This window comes from Dromiciops gliroides, chromosome 1 (assembly GCF_019393635.1).
Source record: "Dromiciops gliroides isolate mDroGli1 chromosome 1, mDroGli1.pri, whole genome shotgun sequence".
NCBI lineage: Eukaryota > Metazoa > Chordata > Mammalia > Microbiotheria > Microbiotheriidae > Dromiciops > Dromiciops gliroides.
In genome coordinates, this window is record NC_057861.1 from 595,722,095 (window position 1) to 595,734,438 (window position 12,344).

General features: G+C 38.3%; 1 protein-coding gene and 1 long non-coding RNA gene across 21 annotated transcripts in view; one reads left to right on the forward strand and one right to left on the reverse strand.

The window, feature by feature from the left end:
* Positions 1–12,344, reverse strand: part of RBFOX1 (RNA binding fox-1 homolog 1) — a 2,803,489-nt gene that overhangs the window by 2,128,226 nt on the left and 662,919 nt on the right. The window lies entirely within an intron of this gene.
* The window catches only part of LOC122735362, a 104,012-nt gene continuing 91,913 nt past the window's right edge, over positions 246–12,344 (forward strand). For both annotated transcript variants that reach the window (XR_006354126.1, XR_006354127.1), the window contains exon 1: positions 246–375. This is a non-coding gene — a long non-coding RNA (uncharacterized LOC122735362). The remainder of the gene's footprint in view (positions 376–12,344) is intronic.

A 12,344-nucleotide genomic window follows, 5' to 3' on the forward strand; every position in this document is an offset into this window, starting at 1 on the left:
GAGAGAGAGAGAGAGAGAGACTGAGACTTATTCTGTACACAAGGACTCCAGGACTCTCATAAACTTTTTGTTAGCACGAAAGGCCTGTCTGTCACATTAGTATCAGATCTGGAGTTGAACAATTTGTCAGCTGCCAACACTGACATTTCCAGTGGGGGGGGGGGGATGTCTCATTGAGTGAGGTTTCTATTATGCTAGGAGACAGAAAAGTCCTGCATACAGCCGAGCTTTTCACAGATCTGGCATGCTTCAGGGGATTATTATTTTTTCTTTCTTCTTCGTATTATTATTAGTATTTTTTTTGGCTTGGAACAAAAAAACACTTGGATCTCATTGACAACATCAATCCCTGGATATTAACTGTGTGTATATGGGGTATGTGTACTGTCTTTTTCTCTTTTTCTTTTCTTCCTCTGTCAAACTGCTTCCCTCCTTGTCAGATAAAATGATGTTATGCTTGTGTTTACTCTTTTGTTCCCAGGGCTAATTATTTAAGTTTGGATTAAAAAGTGGCTTAACAGGTTAGAACTTTGAGTGAAATATAATAATATGAAATTCAATAGAGATAAATAAAATGTCATCAATTTGGATTCAAGTAATCAGTTTCTCAGACACAAAAAGGAAGAGGAAGAGGTGTGGTGAGACGGTAGTCTCTCTGAGGAACAAAAAATCTGGGGGGTGATAGTAGGCTGCAAATTCAATATGAATTGAAAGTATAAAGTACACAAGAAAGATAATACACATCTAGGTTATATCTAGAGAGGCCTGGTGTGCAGCAGTAAGGAGGTAAAGATACTCTACTCTCATCAGACAGCATTTGGATTACTGTGTTTGATTCTGGGTATCACATTAAGGGAAAAATAATTGATAAGCTTGAGAATATTCAGAAGAGAGTGACAAAAATCATAAGGACCTCAAATCATATACAAAACAACTGAAGCCTAGGAAGGCAGTTTGGTACAGTAGACAAAACATTGACTGGAGTCGGAGGATTTGGGTCCAAAGGCTACCTACAATATATGTTAGTTACTTGTATGACTGTGGACAAGTCACTTAACTACCTTGGGCCTCAGTTTCCTCATTTGTAAAATGAAGGGATTGGTCAAGGTGACATTTTGGTCCTTTTTAGATTCAGATTTATGGGCCATATTTAGGTGGAAGAAGAAAACACAGTGGGGAACATGACAGCTATCTCTGGTTAGGCTTGAGCCTAAAAAGCCTAAGGAGGCATCTGTGGTACAGTGGAGAAAGGATTAGATCTGGAGGCTGATGACTTGGGCCGAAACTGAGAAGGAGTAATCAGGAGGAGAACCAGGATGGGACAATGTCATGAAATCCTAGAGAAGAGAGAGTGTCCAGGAGATGGCAATCATCAGTTTCAAATTTCTGTAGAGAGGTCAAGGTGGATCAGGATTGAGAAAGGAACAATCTAATTTAGCAGTTAAGAGTTAAGGCACCATTTGGACCCAAATCCTCTGACTCCAGTACCTTTAGAGAGGGAGGTTTTCTTTGAATGATGAAGTTTTAAGTCAGAAAGCAGAGGTTTTAGAATCGAGTGAGGAGAAAGGAAGTGTAAGCATGGCTTTCCCAAGGACTTTACTCAAGAAGAGGAAGAGAGGGACTGGATGAGAGCTAGTAGGGGTGGTAGGAAGAGATTTTAAAGGGCAGAGGAAGGAGAAGGAAGCAACTAGTAGATAAGGAGGGATAGAAGATAGAGAGTAAGATAGCATGAGAAATCCACTAGAGAAAACAGTAGGGATATGATCAAGAGTTCATGTAGAGGGTTTGGCATTGGCAAGGAGGGCTACTTCTTCATCAGAGACCAGAGTGAAGGAGGAGATTGGGGGTTGGGGGTAGAAGAGATATGTTTGAAGACATAAGATGAGGGGAAGGGGATGACAGGAAGCTCTCAATGAGTGGTCTCAGTTTTTTTCAGTGAAGTAGAAAGTGAGATTCTCAGTTGAGATAGTGGGGAGATGAGATACTATGGGAAACTTGAGGAGAGATAAGAACATTTGTGACTGCTATTATGGAGAGTAGGAAAACAGATAAATAAAGTAGAAATAGAATGCTTGCCCTGCTGCAGTGAGGACCCAGGTGAGATTAGAAAATACAAATTTGTAGTGGACCCTGTCAGTGTGGTTCTATGATTTTTTTCCAGCTCTATTCAGTAGTATATAAATAGAAATGAGAGAGGAAGGTTGTGAGAATAATATCTGGGCCAGGACCAGATGGGAAGCTGGTAAGGATCTTGTCCCTCTGCTTCTATTTTCCCCTGGAAAGCAGAGATGGCCAGAGGGCAGAAGGGCCAGATGGGAACCTAGCGAGTGTATAAGTAAATAGTTCTTGTCCCCTGGCATGAAGTCTGGTGCAATACTAAAAGCTTTCCATAATTGAGCATCACTCTCTACCCATTCAACTTTATTTTCTACTTCTGTCCACAATGCATTGTCTACACCAATCAGATTATGTGCAGAATACTATGAATGTGTTATGCTCATCCCCACCTCTTTGCTCAAGTATGTAGTTTGAGGTAGTAGAAATAGCACCAAAATTGTAGTAATAGGGCCTGAGTTTGGATTCTGGCTCTGTAATAACTCAAAAGGAAGAAAACCCTAATCTCATATTTTCATTGGGAGATGAAGTCTATAGAACTGTTTGATATCTGTAGCACCACATTATATATGCCTTGCTATCATGATTGTGGTGATTGTCTATCCCAAATTATCACTTCAAGAGAGTCTCAGCCACCATGTTTGACATCACTTCTTATTCTCAGGCCATCTCCTCTACAACCACATTTCACACACACATACACACACACACACACACACACACACACACATACCCTAATGGGAATCATAAACTATGATCAAATCATCAGTCACTGTTCCTGGATTAGGTGTGCTAATCCACTCCCCTCTGGATCCACTCACTATCTCAAGAATTTCCTAGACCAAAAGGCACTTCTCTAACCACTAGTCCCTTTTATGTGTTGTCTCCCCCATTAGAAAATAAGCACCATTAATGCAGGGGCCATCTTTTGTATTAATATCCGTGGCCTTTATCACAGTGTTTGGCACATAACATATGATTAATGGATGTTCTTTTTTTTCTTTCTTTCACTCATCTATGAACATTTTCTAAAGGAGAAATCTCTATCTTTATCTACCTTTTTATCTCCATTGGATTGCATGTCGGTCTCCAGTAGCAGCTCTTACTGACACCAAACCACATAGATCGAAGGGAATTATACCTATGAATACTGTGCTCTGGCCTTCTGGAGTTGCCACAATCTGGCAATGCACCAGAGGAATGGCACTGAAACAATGCCATTGCAAGGCGATTTGGGTTTTAATCCCTCTCCTACTTCTTTCTTCCAGAGTGACCTTGGGCAAGGAACTTAATTTTTCTGGGCCTCAGTTTTCTCATTTCTAAAACAAAGAGTTGAGCCAGCTGAGATTTCTTCTAGGTGTAGTTTTGTTGTTGTTTTTAAGTAACTCTCTGCTACCTACCTTAATTCAACCTAACCTTCAAAATTTGGTTCACAGAATCTCAAATTAAATTAGGCTTCCTTTAGCTACTCCAAACTTCCTTGATTCCCTTTTCTCTGAACTCTTACAACAAATTAGCACTTAAAACATATAATCTTTCCCTATTTCCAATGCTTCAAAGTTCCCTTCTGATTTTGGATCAATAATCCTAAGATTCCATGAGAATAAATTCCCTCAGGAATCCCCCAAATGGTTAGAAACTTAAGAAAAGAATTAAAACAAGACCCAAGGAGTCTTGCATGCTTAATGTGCTAAGACCAGCCTGGATGAGCTTGGAGATGATCACACTTAGAATGTTGGCCACTAAGTGACCAATTTTTTCAGCCTCCACAGCTCTTGAGGACCGTCATCTAATCTAAGGCATGGAGAGGTTTCAATCTGCACTAGTGGAATGACTGAACACCAACAAAACCACATGAATAAAATGCTATTTGCTATCATTCTGTGTACTTCCCCATAACTTTCACCATATACACCTACAGTACAAGTTCTGTGAGGTCTGTTAACATGCCTTATGCTTCTCTATCCCTGACAGTGCCTATCTCTGTGATGATGAGCACATTTTAGGAACATGGTATATACTTGTTGATTGATTGATTAATTGAATGAGAAGCTTATGGAGGACTAACAGTTGTCCTCTTGGGGTATAAACTCATTGATCAGCAAGTTGTTGGGAAATATTTTTGTTCTTCCAGCCAACTCATTAAGAGTGATTTTTTTTGTACATCTTGGGATAATGCCTTTGATTTTTGCTACAATCAGGTCACAGAGGAGAAGTTTGCCAGAGAACTGTCTCCTTGGTGGATTTATGAGCTCCCTTAAATACTGATGAACAGCCCCAGGAGCCATCTGATGCAGATCTTGTTTTAATCACACCAAGCAAAGCTCTCTGCAGAGGAGAATCACAGTTTCTCTCAATCAGTTCAACACATTCGGCCCCCCTTTCCATTTCTTTCTTTCCACCAATCTCAGATGTAACCAGTTACTTATTTTCCACTTTCCATTTCATTACAGTGTCAAAATGAAGCCAACCAAGATCAAACCAGGGCAGGACAAGCAGGCCCAAACAGCCACACTTTATGATAATGGAGAGGGCAGCCTAAAGAAAAAGAAAGGCTTCCACAGAGTATTGGAATCCTTGCATAACCCTAGAGCCCTGAAGGTCAAGGAATCATAGAAATGTCAGAAATGGAGGGGGCAGAAGGGAGAATAAGACCTGAGTGATCATTTAGTCCAACACATCTAACCTTTGGGGCCTAATTTTCCTTGTGTATAAAGAAAAGAAATAGCCTAGTAGAAATACTGGGGCAGCAGGGTGACACAGTGGATAGAGCACTGGGATCAAGAAGATTCATCTTCAAGTTCATCCTCAGAAACTCACTAGCTCTATCACCCTAGACAAGTCACTTCACTGTTTGCCTCAGTTTCCTCTTCTGTCAAATGAGCTGGAAAAGGAAATGGAAAGCAACCCCAGTATCTCTGCCAAGAAAACTCCAGATGGGATCAAGAAGACTTGGACATGATTGAACAATAAAAAATCAAAGAAAAATTAGTAGTACTAAATTTAGATACTGTGGACCTGGTTTCAAATCCCCTGTTTCTTGAAGCCTTTTTAATGTTGGGTAATTTACTCAAACCCTCCAGTCTTCAGTTTACCTATCTATAAAATGAGGAGTTTGGATTAGAATCAGAGCTTTCTATCCTGGGGTCTATAAAATTGGTTTTAAATCCATCCATCCACATATATTTATATACATATTATTTATTTATATATTATTTATATATAACATAAATTATGTATTTGTATAAATATGTTTATACAGCTATAATGCATTATCTTTGTTATATTATATAAAATATATTTGTATATGCATATAGACATATATAGAGAGATTTTCATAACTATAGTGTGATATAATTGATTTCCTTTGTAATCTGTGGATTTTATTTTATGCTTTTAAAAAATATTATTCTAAGAAGGAGTTCATGGTTTTCCTAGACTCCCAAAGGTTTCCATAACACAAAAGAGATTAAGAATCCCTGGTCTATATTTCTAATGTCCCTTCCATCTCTAAACCCCATGACTTTCATTGCAAAAGTTCAACATGACTTTCAGAAGGTAGTTAGTTCTAGGCCCTCTGAGGGAGAAAAAAGAAACATAAGCAATCATCTCTGCCTTTAAGGGGCTTACCATCTACTATGAGAATAAAGACATGATACAGATAGAAAATTATATCAGACAGCATAAAGAACTAGTGATTAAGGTTATAGCTGCTACAGGAAGGAATTTAAAGAAAGTGACAGAGACAGAGACCAAAAGATCTCTATAAGTCCATCTCATAAGAAACAGCTTTTCATGGAGGTGACACTGGAATTAAACCCTGAGATATGAATAGGATACTTGTCCCCACCCTTGAACCCATAAATAACAGAACAGAATTATGTATAAAGTGTGGATCCTTAACTTGCTAGCTCTCAGATGCACCATCATTACTGAGGGTAAATGAGGTTGTGGAGGGGAGGGAGAGATCCAGTCAGTTTCTGTTACCACCAAGTTATGGAGCTCTGGGGCTAATAATAGCAACAACAACATTTAGCATTTAAGGTTTACAAACCACTTTAGTAATATTAAATATTTATTTTATTCTCACAACAACCTTGGAGATTGGGATCATTATTATCCTCATTTTCCAGTTGAGGAAAGTGAAATTGAAACATAGATAGTAAGGGTCTGAGATTTAATTTGAACTCAGATCTTCTTGACTCCTAGACTAGTGATATACCCCTGATTTACCCAGCTGCCTAGATGTCTGATATAATTGAGCATATATCTACTGAAAGTCTTCTATGTGGAAAAATAGTAGAGAAGAAAGAACATTGGCATGGGTTTAAATGTTGCCGCTAAGGCTTATTACATGTGTGACCTTGAGAAAGTCACTTATTTTTCCTGAGCCTCAGTTTCCTCATCTAAAAAGTAAGGGGATTGCTCCTGATGGCCTCTGAGTCCCCTTCTAGTTCTAGAACTATCTAGTATTTAACAAGAGTAGGTAAAGATTCAAAAGAAGCACATGTTCCTTGCCATCATGAAACTTATACTCTTATTGGAGAGACAAGCCCAGCACAAGTGAAGCAATTCTAGGACAATGCAATGCTGTATAAATATAATCAAACATGCAGGGTCTCAAGTCAGCAATTTGGGTTGTTTTGCTGACAGCCTTAACATCCGATGGAGCAGGTGGACTTAAAACTCAACACTGAAACCCTCTGTCGCAAAACATCCTGCCATTCTCCCCAACCTAAGGTCATGGAATCCAGCCTCCACAGCCAATTCCCCCCACCCCTTGCATCAATGAGGGTTAAATGACTTGCCCAGGGTCACACAGCTAATAAGTGTCAAGTGTCTGAGGCTGGATTTGAACTCAGGTCCTCCTGAATTCAGGTCCGGTGCTTTATCCACTGCACCACCTAGCTGCCCCCCAATTTCTTGCTTTCTTTTTTTTGTGAGTCAATTGGGGTTAAGTGACTTGCCCAGGGTCACACAGCTAGTAAGTGTTAAGTGTCTGAGTTCTGATTTGAACTCAGGTCCTCCTGACTCCAGGGCTGGTGCTCTATCTACTGTGCCACCTAGCTGCCCCTCCAATTTCTTTTGAAAGCTACAGACCTGTAAGTGCTTTCTAAACCTGACCATCAAGGACTCCAAAGACATTCACCTTGACAATAACAAAAGCCAGTGCTATTGATGATTACTTTCAGTTATCTCCCCCTCCCCCTAATTCCTGCACCCTCAAAATATTTTATCTCAACTAGTCACATTTCTTTAGAAAAGAAGGCTAACTGTAACTTTAAAAAACAATTCAATTAGCTAATCAATCCATCAATAAGCACTTATTAAGCACCATAAAAACTGGGTTGGGTCCTGGGAAAACAAAGAGAGGGGAACAAGGGAAGGGAACAAGAATTTCTAAAGTGCCTACAATGTGCTAGGCACTGTGATAAGCGTTGACAAATAAAACAGTCCCTTCCCTCTTGCAGCTTACATTCTAAGTTGTTGTTCAGTCTTCCAGACATGACCCTGTGTGGGGTTTTCTTGACAAAGATACTGGAGTGGTTGGTTTGCCAGTTCCTTCTCCAGCTCATTTTTCAGATGAGTAAAGTGAAGCAAATAGCATTAAGAGACTTGCCCAGGATCACACAGCTAGTAAGTGTCTGAAGCTGGATTTGAACTCAGGAAGATGACTCTTCCCGATTCTAAACCTATTGCTCTCTACACTGCTCCACCAGCTGCCCATGGAGGGAGAAGAGGAAGACAATCTACAAATACAGGCATATGCACATAAAAAGGAGGTAACATCAGGTTTACAAAGCACTTAACTAATATTAAATATTTATTTTAATGGAAACATAAAAGAAGGTACAGCAGGTACTAGTAGATACGGGATCAAGAAATATGTATAAGGGACATTTTGAGGTGAGCCTACAATAAAGCTAAGGATTCTAAGAGGTGAATAGGGAATACATTCTGTGCATGAGGGACAGACTGGATATGAGGAATAGAAGACAAAAGAGGAGGTAGAGTAACAAGGTCATTATTGACTGGTGTATGAAGAGAAGTAACATGTAGCTAGGTGGAAAAGACTTGGGTTAGGTAGCTTTAAATGTCAAATAGAGGAACTGATATCTGCTTTCAAAAGTAGTAGGGATGGGGCAGCTAGGTGGCACAGTGGATGGAGCACTGGCCCTTGATTCAGGAGGACCTGAATTCAAATCCTACCTCAGACACTTGACACTTACTAGCTGTGTGACTCTGGGCAAGTCACTTAACCTTCATTGCCCTGCCCCACCCCCCAAAAAAAGTACTAGAGAGATACTAGAGTTTACTAAGAAAGGAAGTAACACAGCCAGATCTGTACTTTAGGGGGAAAATTGCTCCTAAATCTTTATCAAGACAAAGTGGACTATTCTGGTAGATGTCAAATATAGCCTGGGCCCTAGAGTCAGGGAGACTTGAGTTCAAATTTGACCTCAGACACTCACTACCTATGTTACCCTAGACAAATCACTTAACCATTTGCCTCAGTTTCCCCATCTCTAAAATGGAGATACTAATAGCATCTACCTCCCATTGTTGTGAGGATAAAATGAGATAATAATTGTAAATCTCCTAGCACAGTACCTGCCCTATAGTAGACTCTATTCAAATGTTTATTATTATTATTAATATCATTATTATACTCCCCTGTTGTTTGAAAAGAGTGGGCAGAGTCATGTTGATGCTAAGGAACTGAGGAGTAGAGTTTTGTGGGCAGAGACAACCCTGATTAAAATTGGGAAGTAGGCAAAGGTCATCACTGGTGGGACCAGTTACTCTTTCTGTATCCTTCCATGTTTCAGTACCTTTTCTCTCCTCTGCCTTTCCCATCTGGAAGTGTTCAATGCTTTAAGGTTATTCATTCTTAAGAAAAGTGAGTTGATAAAGTAATTAACATAATGATAATAATAACCACAGCTTTTTTATTTTTAATTTTGATGGGTATCTTTTGTCTTGATATCACCTTTGTTTTGCAATGTATCACCACCCCTCTCCTGCTTCCCAAGGAGTCAAGCATTGTAATAAATGAGAGAGAGAGAGAGAGAGAGAGAGAGAGAGAGAGAGAGAGAGAGAGAGAGAGAGAGAGAAAGAGAGAGAATGAATGGTTCAGCAAAACTATCCAAGACATTCACCATGATTTTCCCAGAGCCATGCAGATGTAAGATTTGAACCCATATCCTGAGACTACAGAGTGAGGACTCTTTCCTTGTACCATGTTGCATTCTTCTCCTTTAACTAATCCTCCAGTGATATAGATTGGAAGTTTTTACAATCTTGGTTGCCCTCCTATGAATATTTTTTTTCAGTTGCAAAGCCAAATTTTATTCCAACACAAAAGAAATACAGATCAGCATTTTTAATTGTCTAATCATATTATGTCCAGAAGTGTTTTTAGTTTTTGTTTTCTTTTCTGTTTTGAATAGAACATACAGAAAGGTCAATACAAACACTGAAGGGCATAACTTCCTAGGGGATATTTTCTCATTCTAGCTTCTTGCTTAGCATCCTTGATCAGTTCCAGATTACCAAATAGGGACAATAGACTTGTGCCTAAGGGTCTCAAATTAAGAGAAATGATTTTTGCTCACCTATATTTAATAACTAATTATTGAAACAGGACCAAGCCCCCCCCCTTTTCTACTTCCTCATCCAGAAATAAACCAGTGTAGGAAATCTTGGGCAGAGACTTACCTAGGTTAAGATCTAATCAAAGATAGCAAAAGAAATTTTAAGTTTAAGTGAACTGGTGGATTCCTGCTCATTGTGTTTACTCAGACAGGTCTGGGGAAATGTAGATTCTCCCTTTTGTTAGACAAGTGATTTAGAAATTGATGTTTCTTTGACCAAGACTTGGGTGACCCAAGTCATATACTCCCAAGACCCTCATTAGAATGAACCCACATCTTATTATTATATTAATTCTTTAATTAATTCTTAACCAATTAGAGTTGATTACCACCCTCAGGAATACCCACTTTTCTGAGGGCATATTAATTGTGAGCCCTCCACCATGAGGGTCTTTGGCATTTGAGAGTGTCACTGATCTCATTTATTAATAACAGGTTAGCATTAAAATAATAAATTACCCAGAAACTATGTCAAATTTTTGAAACATCACAAAATATTAGCAGAAGCAAATAAGCTAGGAAGGTGAAGCCATATTGGTTTCTATTTGTGGAGATACTGTTGCAGAGTCAAGTTTTAGATCATTTATTTATATCATTTACTGTTAATCCTCTTTGCCCTATACCATTTTAAAAAAAGATATCAAGTCTTATACTCTGGGTCTTACTTGACCTAGATTAGCACCTATGACTGATATGTATGTGACATAGACATATGTGTCATATGACTAGAATATTGGACAAAAAAATCAGAATCCAAAAAGACTTCAGGAGACTAGAGCAATGTGTTGGAACATATAGTAAAATACAATTGACTACAAAGGGTTACATGTAAATCCTTCTTTGGGGTTCAAAAAATTCAGCTGCTTGAGTGCAGGATAGGGAAAAAGATATGACTAGACAACATTTTATATGAGAGAGACTTGGTAGGATTAGTGGACTATAAATTCAATATGAGATGATAGGTTAATAAATACTTATTAAGTGCCTACATATGTGCCAGGCATTCTATTTATTGATAAGGATACAAGAAAAGGCCATTCCCATTCCCCCCCAATAAAAAGCAGTTACTGTTCTCAAGGAGCTTATGGTCTGATAGGAGAGACAATATACAAACAGCTATATACAAAAAGATATATACAGGATAAATTGGAAATAATCTCAGAGGGAAGGCCCTAAAATCAGGCACTAAGAACTGATAAAGGCTTCTTGCCAAAGGTAGGAATGACTTTATTTTTCCCCCAATATTTCCAATATTCTTTCCAGACATGTATTTTTTTCAAATTACATGTAAAGATAGTTTTCATCATTCACTATCTTAAGATTCTGAATTCCAAATTTTTCTCCCTCCCCATGACAAGAAGCAATTTGATATAGGCTATACATGTACAATCATTTCCACATTAGTCATATTGTAAGAGAATAATCAGAATAAAAGGGAAAAAAACACAAGAATGAAGAAACAACAACAAAAGTGAAAATTGTATGCTTCAATCTGCATTCAGACTCCATAGTTCTTTTTCTGGAAGTGGAGAGCATTTTCCATCATGAGTCTTTTGGTTTTGTCTTGGAACATTGTATTGTTGAGAAGAGATGTCTATCACAGTTTATCATCACACAATGTTGTTGTTACTGTGTACAATGTTCTCTTGGTTCTGCTCATTTCACTCAGCATCAATTCATGTAAGTCTTTCCAGGTTTTTTCTGAAATCTGTCTGCTCATCATTTCTTACAGCACAATAGTATTCCATTACATTTACATACTACAACTTGTTTATCCATTCCCCAATTGATGGGCATCCCCTCAATTTCCAATTCTTTGCTACCACAAAAAGAGCTATAAATATATATATTTTTTACATATGGTTCCTTTTCCCTTTTTTATGATGTCTTTGGGATATACACATAGTAGTGATATTGCTGGGTCAAAGGGAAGTTTTATAGCCTTTCGGGCATGATTCTAAATTGTTCTGCAAAATGGTTGTATTCACAACTCCACCAACAGGGCATTAGTATTCCAATTTCCCCACATCTCCTCCAACATTTATAATTTTCCCTTTTTGTCATATTAGCCAATTGGGTAGGTCTGGAGTGATACCTCAGAGTAGTTTTAATTTGCATTTCTCTAATCAGAAGTAATTGAGAACATTTTTTCATATGTCTATAGATAGCTTAAATTTCTTCATTTGAAAACTGCCTGTTCATATCTTTTGACCATTTCTCAATTGGGGAATGACTTATATTCTTGTGAATTTAATTCAGTTCTCTATATATTTTATAAATGAGGCCTTTATCTGAAGCACTAGCTGTAAAAACTGTTTCCCAGTTTTCTGCTTTCCTTCTAATCTTGGTTGCATTGATTTTGTTTGTGCAAAACCTTTTAAATTTAATGTAATCAAAATCACCCATTTTGCATTTCATAATGTTCTCTATCTCATCTTTGGTCACAAATTCTTCCCCTATCCATAGATCTGACAAGTAAACTATTCCTTTCTTTTCTAATTTGCCTATGGTATCACCCTTTACGTCTAGATCATGTACCCATTTTGACTTTACTTTGGTGTACAGTGTAAGATA